This window comes from Herpailurus yagouaroundi, unplaced genomic scaffold (assembly GCF_014898765.1).
Source record: "Herpailurus yagouaroundi ecotype Mexico unplaced genomic scaffold, PumYag 250, whole genome shotgun sequence".
Lineage (NCBI taxonomy): Eukaryota > Metazoa > Chordata > Mammalia > Carnivora > Felidae > Herpailurus > Herpailurus yagouaroundi.
The window spans coordinates 2,288,421-2,294,392 of record NW_024412467.1 but is presented as its reverse complement, the minus strand read 5'-3'; the positions used below and the strand labels follow the sequence as shown (position 1 = coordinate 2,294,392).

Sequence of the window (5,972 nt, the reverse complement as noted above, 5' to 3'; positions counted from 1 at the left end):
ATCGCCATGTTGAATCTCATCGCCATGTTGAATCTCATCGCCATGTTGAATCTCATCGCCATGTTGAATCTCTCTCATCCTCCCTCCATAGTCATGTGACCACAGCTCCTCTTTTAGAGACCCATGTAACGGGACTGGGCCCACCTGGAGAATCCAGGGTAATCTCAAGGTGCTGGACTCAATTACAGCTGCAAAGTGCCTTTTGCCACGTGAAACAACACATTCACAGGTTCTGGGGAGCAGGATGTGGATATCTTTGGGGCCGGGAGCTTATTTTGCCGACTGTGCTGTACTTCTTCTCCTCTATGGTAACTACTGGTGACCACCCTCCTGGACCGTCTGGCTTTGCCGTGCTGCCTTCCCAACTGGCTGTTTTCTGGACCATGGCTGTGGCAGCCTCATTCGGGAGCTGGTGGCTTCTCAAATGGGCGGGCAGCTTCTTGATGATGGATCAGGCAGGGGCTCCATTAGTGACCCAACGTTACCAGGTGGCTTGGCGTGTGACCCAGCAGCTCCGTAAGCCATGTTATTTTATATCCTTTTTGCCGAGTGGATCCTGTTGTCTGCAACTGAACCCAGACGCGTGGTCTCAGTGCTAGAACCTTGTGTGCGTCGCCCTCTCTCTTTTCTGAGCCCTGCTTATTTCTGAGGATGAAGTATCACCAAGACAACACGAAATCGGCTTAGCACTTGGGAAGGTAGGAATCATCCCAAAGTGGCTTCAAATGCTACCAGTAACCTAAACTAAAGGTAAGGCATTGCTGCTCAAGGGTTAGCAGCTGGCAGTTGGCCTGGAGCCTTTGTGTACAGGAGTTAACCTTGAACCTCCGCATACAGCAGGGCACCTACTGTGTGTCACGTTAATCAGAAGGTAACCGGCGCAGTTAAGGCCAAGGCCACGTCACTCCAGGCCTTCGTATGTAGCAAAAAGTGGGGAACTCACAAGCTCCACTGGGAATAACCTCTTAGGAGTTGCACTAGCTCCACGAAACTGTCACTTTGAATTTATCCCTCCAGTTCGGAGAAGGGAAAAAGCATGTGCCCCTGGTGTTCGTCTGTGCTGTTGTTGTGTTTATAAGGTGCCCTCCCCACCCCGCAGCAGGCTCCTGCCTTTGCCTCCCTTCTGAAACTCCTCCTAGAAGACAAGGACAGAAGGAAAGAAGCTCGAGGAGAATGGGGTCATTGTTCCTTCAGTTCCTTCCTGGACAATTTGCTTGAGAAGGAAGAGATCACCTCCAGGCTAGAGGTGAAGGCCAATGGCATTCAATTCAAAAGAGAAACGACAGAAACGAGAAGGAGTGACACCACACTGGCTTTCTGCGCGCAGGCTGCTTTTTGGAATGCTCGGCGCCGGCTTTGTTTCAGCATTTCTCGGCCTTATTAATAGCCCTGTTTCATAATTATTCCCATCTGACCTTCTCTGCCAGGCATGCCTCCACACCGTCCCGGGCTTTCTTACTACCTTCAGTGTGGATCTTCAATCTGGGTCACGGGCAGTTGGTTAGTATTTGATGCCTGCCATTTGCTCCCCACGCATGCAAAGCCCCCAGGGCACAGGAACAAGGGAAACAGAGCCTCTGGGTCCTCAGGGAGCTCACAGTCTTTCCTTTTCCATCCCATTTGTCTGTATGCCTACACCAGGCTCGGGAACGAAATCTCCACCCACTGCTCCCATCACAGCCTTCTTCTCCTCCCCTGACCTCATAGCCCTTATTTCTAGGATGACCGTGTAACTTATTGTCCAAACTGGAACACTTCTGAGCAAAAGAGGGTGCTATTAATAATTATGCTGCTGCGTCACAAGATGCGGACAGGGCAAACCAAGACGTGTGGACGGCACACTGCTCAACACGACTGGGTTCTTCCTACTTCTCTTCCAGACTGTGCACCCCCTGGAACCCACCTACAATCAATATCTTACACTTTTATACTGAATGCAAACTCTAGCTTCGGCCAGAGCCCAGAACAGTTGCTCAGTAAACAGGTGCTTAAATCGAAAAAAAATTTAGCACTCCCCTACGTTACGACGTAACACTGCCGCCTTGGACTTCAAATCCACTCAGGAAATGAACATGACTGTTAATCACTCTATTATATTTTAGAATGCTGGACAGTGTGAAAAATATTCCTCCTCCTTGCTCTAGCAGAGAGCGTGTTTTGATCTCGCGGAACACAACACAGACACGTTGCCCCTCATCTGCTTTCACTGTTAAAAAAATGCCAATTTCCTTTTTTGATTAGTGTAACGAACATGTGAAAATATTCAGTGTCACATAAACAATGCACAATAAAATAAATTGCCGTGGCTTCTTTTCCTGATGGTGTCCAGCGTTTCCAATGAGGGAGGGCAACCCAGCGTCGGGCCATGCGTCAAATGATCTTTTCTAGAGAGCCTGCGAAACTCTGAGGAAAACATCTATGATTTTTAGGGAACATTTCCAACGGAAGTGATGAGTGTACTGTGACCAAAGAAAACAGCAACAACAACAACAACTCCTGGCCATTCACGCCATTAACCCAGAGAGGAACCTGGTGGCCTCGGAGAGGAGATCCAGAGAGGGAAGCGGGCGTGCGGGTGTTTCCATAGGAATTCACCGAAGATAAACGTGTCGAGTGATTCCGCTTAGTGGGAACTCGAAGGCTTCCGTGTACACAACGGTGAGGTTTTCATTTTCAGGGGGAGAAAGCTGTCTCGAGAAACGATAAGGATATGATTTCACAAGTGGGGAGAAATGAAAAGCCAGAGGCGGGTTCCCTCCAGGGGACAGGGAAAGGCACACCATCATTTTCCTTTCTGAACAGATCTTTCCAATAATCACACTGTGGGGTGTTTATGTGACAACTGCTTTATGACACCATTCTGCATCCAGATTTGCCTTTGGGGAGCCAATTATGTGTGGCTGGTCTCTCCGTACCTCCTCTCCCCACCCCCACCCCTGATTCCCTTGTTTCATTGTCTGTTTTCAGCTGGTATTCTTTTCTGGTTGAATGGCCACAAACACAAGCTGTCCATCTCCTCCAGCTCCTGGAGTTCGGCTTGGCAGATGAAAATAACCTTGGTAAAGAAGCTGTTCAGAAGCACGAGGCCCTGCACAGGCCACCAGTGCAGAGGAAGCTCAAATGGAAAGTCAAATCTGTTGCCCCAAGGAGCACCCATCGTGTTAAATCACACGGACTTTCACTTCTACACCGCTTCCTCCCAAGAAAAGAAACTGGTTTTAGACTTCTTACTTCTTTCCAGAATGAAAACAAAACAGCTTTTTTATTCCCCCCGCCCCCGCCCCCCCCACCCGCGGAATGCAGTGAACAGTAAAAGACAACACTGGTTTGCAAACCCTTCGGCCCAAGGGACCATTGTTTGCTTCCTGCAACCGCTCACTATAAATCGTGCGGGCTGTTCCGCTCACTGTGCAGAACTGCCTTTGTCTGTGTTCTAGTCTCTTGACACTGAGGGATGAGCCAATAATCCGTGAATTAAACCAAAATATAACAGAGAGGTGACTTGGGTGCATTTGGAAGTCGGCGAGTGGTTGGTATCACAGCTGGGCAGGGGTTTTGCCGTAGTAGGGATGTTTCCACTTAATGACCTCAGATTCAGGGCAAGACACCGGCAGTCACGGGCGGGACCCCAAGCCAACGGACTTCAACGCTAAAGACTGGGATTTTTAGGTGAGTTTAGTTACCCCCATGTATAGATATAAATAAATAGCTCCCTCCAGGCCCCCTTGGCTTCTCTAGGTCACTTGTGAAAGGGGATAGGTCCCTTTTCTGCTGGAAATAATTTTACTTCGCAGTCCACAAAAGGAAGGAGAGCCATTTCTGGAATCTGTGTCTGGGTACTCAGAGTGCCATGCGAGTCCTCAGTGCATGCTTTCGGTTTTTCCCTGCCCTCGCTTAGTATTTCTTTATATTTATCCTAACGGTAAAATATTCAGAGCAAAATGTCATGTTGGAGTGTCAGAGACAGAAGCAATACTGATTGGGGGTCTTTTTGGAAAAGCCACATACACAGCTTGTGTTTACTAAACACATTCTCCAACGGTCAGGTTTTCAGATGTTCGGACAGACACGTGTTTTACCTTCTGGGGGAAGAGCCCTAGCTTGGCAGGATCTGAAGTGAAGGGCAGGCCAGGCACCGGAGGCTTGACCCTGAGGGCTGGGCTGGGAGGTAGTGGTGAAGAGGGGGGAGGCCCTTTTCCCTAGCTGCTGTTACCCTGGCTGGACCCACCCCTGCAATTTGCTCCTACAGAAGGGGAATGGTTACTGGCTGCTTCCTAAGTAACCACTGGAGAATAGCCTGGCCATGCTGGTTCTTAGAGTTCACAGTGACGCCACCTGCTTGTGACAGCCGCTAAAACAGATAGATGGAAACAATGGGGGAAGCCGGTGGTTGGTAGCCTGGGAGCTCAAGAGTCTGGTCCAACAAGACTGGAGGAGCAAGAGGAAGCAGGCAGATAAGCCAATACTGGGGTGGGGGTGGAAAGGAGAGGAGGAACATTCTCAGAGCCAGAGAAACCTGACAGAAAACAAAAAGGAAGAAATGACCGTGTGTCTATCAGGTAACACAGGGGCAAATGCTGGCAGAAGCAGCCCGGCCCCAGCCCCGCAGAGAGGGCCAAGTGCAGTGTCTTTGGGAATGGGGGCGAGGGTCAGTCGCAGTCCTAGAACTTCAACCAAGGACACGGATCTGAGCGTGTAAGAGGTGGCGGCAGGAGGAAAGGCAGCCCGACGTGATTTCTCACACTGTCCTGACGGTCCCCCGCCCCCAATCAAAAGCTTCGACGTTTCCGCTCGGTCACTCGAGCAACACGTGGGTACCTCTGGGACAAGAACCTTCGAGGCCGCCAATGCCTTCTCTGAGACCCTCCCCCCGCCTCCCTCGCCCGGCTCTCTGGGTTTTCCACCCGCTCTCCGCCCCCCGGGGAGCTGCCCCTTCGCACCGGGGACTCGCATCGTGCGCTTCTGGCACCGTAACATCTGGGTGGCTTCCGCCTGCGCAATTTCAGGCAGCGCCCGCTCCCTTACACGTGAGCTCTCCTCTCTCTGCTCCCTACCCCCTGGGGAGGGGACAGGAGGCTACAGTGTCGCCGGTAACAGAGTTGCACTTGCTCTTCTCCTGACCCCTCCCAGGCCACGGGAACTTGCAGGGCGCTCCCGGTCCTCAGGTGCATCGCCCTTCCCCCCCATCTTTGCAGACACAGGTCGGCCGCCGCGCTCGCCTCTTCTCCCGTTTGTCACCTCGCCCACCAGCGCCCTCCCCACCCGGGCAAGGGGATTTCAGACACGCGGGGAGGAGGCTGGGTCATAGCCGGGCTCAACCCCGGCAGCCTCGGGACAAGTTCAGACGCTGGACACCGAGATCCCAGCCCCGAGCGGGACTCAGAGCGCCGGAAGTCGCTGGGTGACAGCGGGCCGCGGGACCCGCCGGAGGGCGTCCGCGCCCGCACCCCCGGGAGCCTCTCCCCCGCCCCCGCTCGTCCGGCCGTGCGCCCCCCCCCCCCACCTCGCTCCAGGAACGCCCCGGGCCCCGGGGCGCTGCCGCGGGCTCCTCACCGTCCCCGCGGCCAGTCCTCCGCTCCCCCCGGGCGCCCCTCGGCTCCGCCTGCAGGGATGCGTGTGCCCCTGTTCGCTCGGCAACTTCGCGCCCCTCCCCTGCGGGCAGCCGACGCGCGGACCCTCCCGGGCGCACGGACCTCAGCCGGGCTGCAGGCAGACCCAGCAGCCGGAAAGAACCCGCGAGAGGTGCACATACCTAAAGACGGAGGCTCCTTGTCATGACCGGGGGACCCGGGGCTCTCGGGCGCGTGTAAGAGCCTCCGGCCAACGCGACGCCCCGAGCCGCGCTCGCCCCGCGGGGGTGCGGGGACAAAGGGCCGCGGGGAGCAGCGGGGACCCTGCGCGCAGACCCCAGCCGCCCTCCCGCGTCCGCTCCCGGCAGCTGCGGCGAGGGGTGCGCGACGCTGGCGGAGCCG

At 54.4% G+C, this 5,972-nt stretch overlaps 1 protein-coding gene across 6 annotated transcripts in view; it reads right to left on the bottom strand.

Annotated features, from left to right (window-relative positions):
• Positions 1-5,972, bottom strand: part of RIPOR2 (RHO family interacting cell polarization regulator 2) — a 232,636-nt gene that overhangs the window by 90,620 nt on the left and 136,044 nt on the right. Inside the window, exon 1 of one of the 6 annotated variants that reach the window (XM_040460451.1) lies at positions 5,753-5,959. The exons of the other annotated variants lie outside the window; for them this stretch is intronic. The gene's annotated coding sequence lies outside the window, so the exon portion shown is untranslated. Of the gene's footprint in view, positions 1-5,752; positions 5,960-5,972 lie in introns of those variants that run through there. 6 annotated transcript variants of the gene reach the window in all.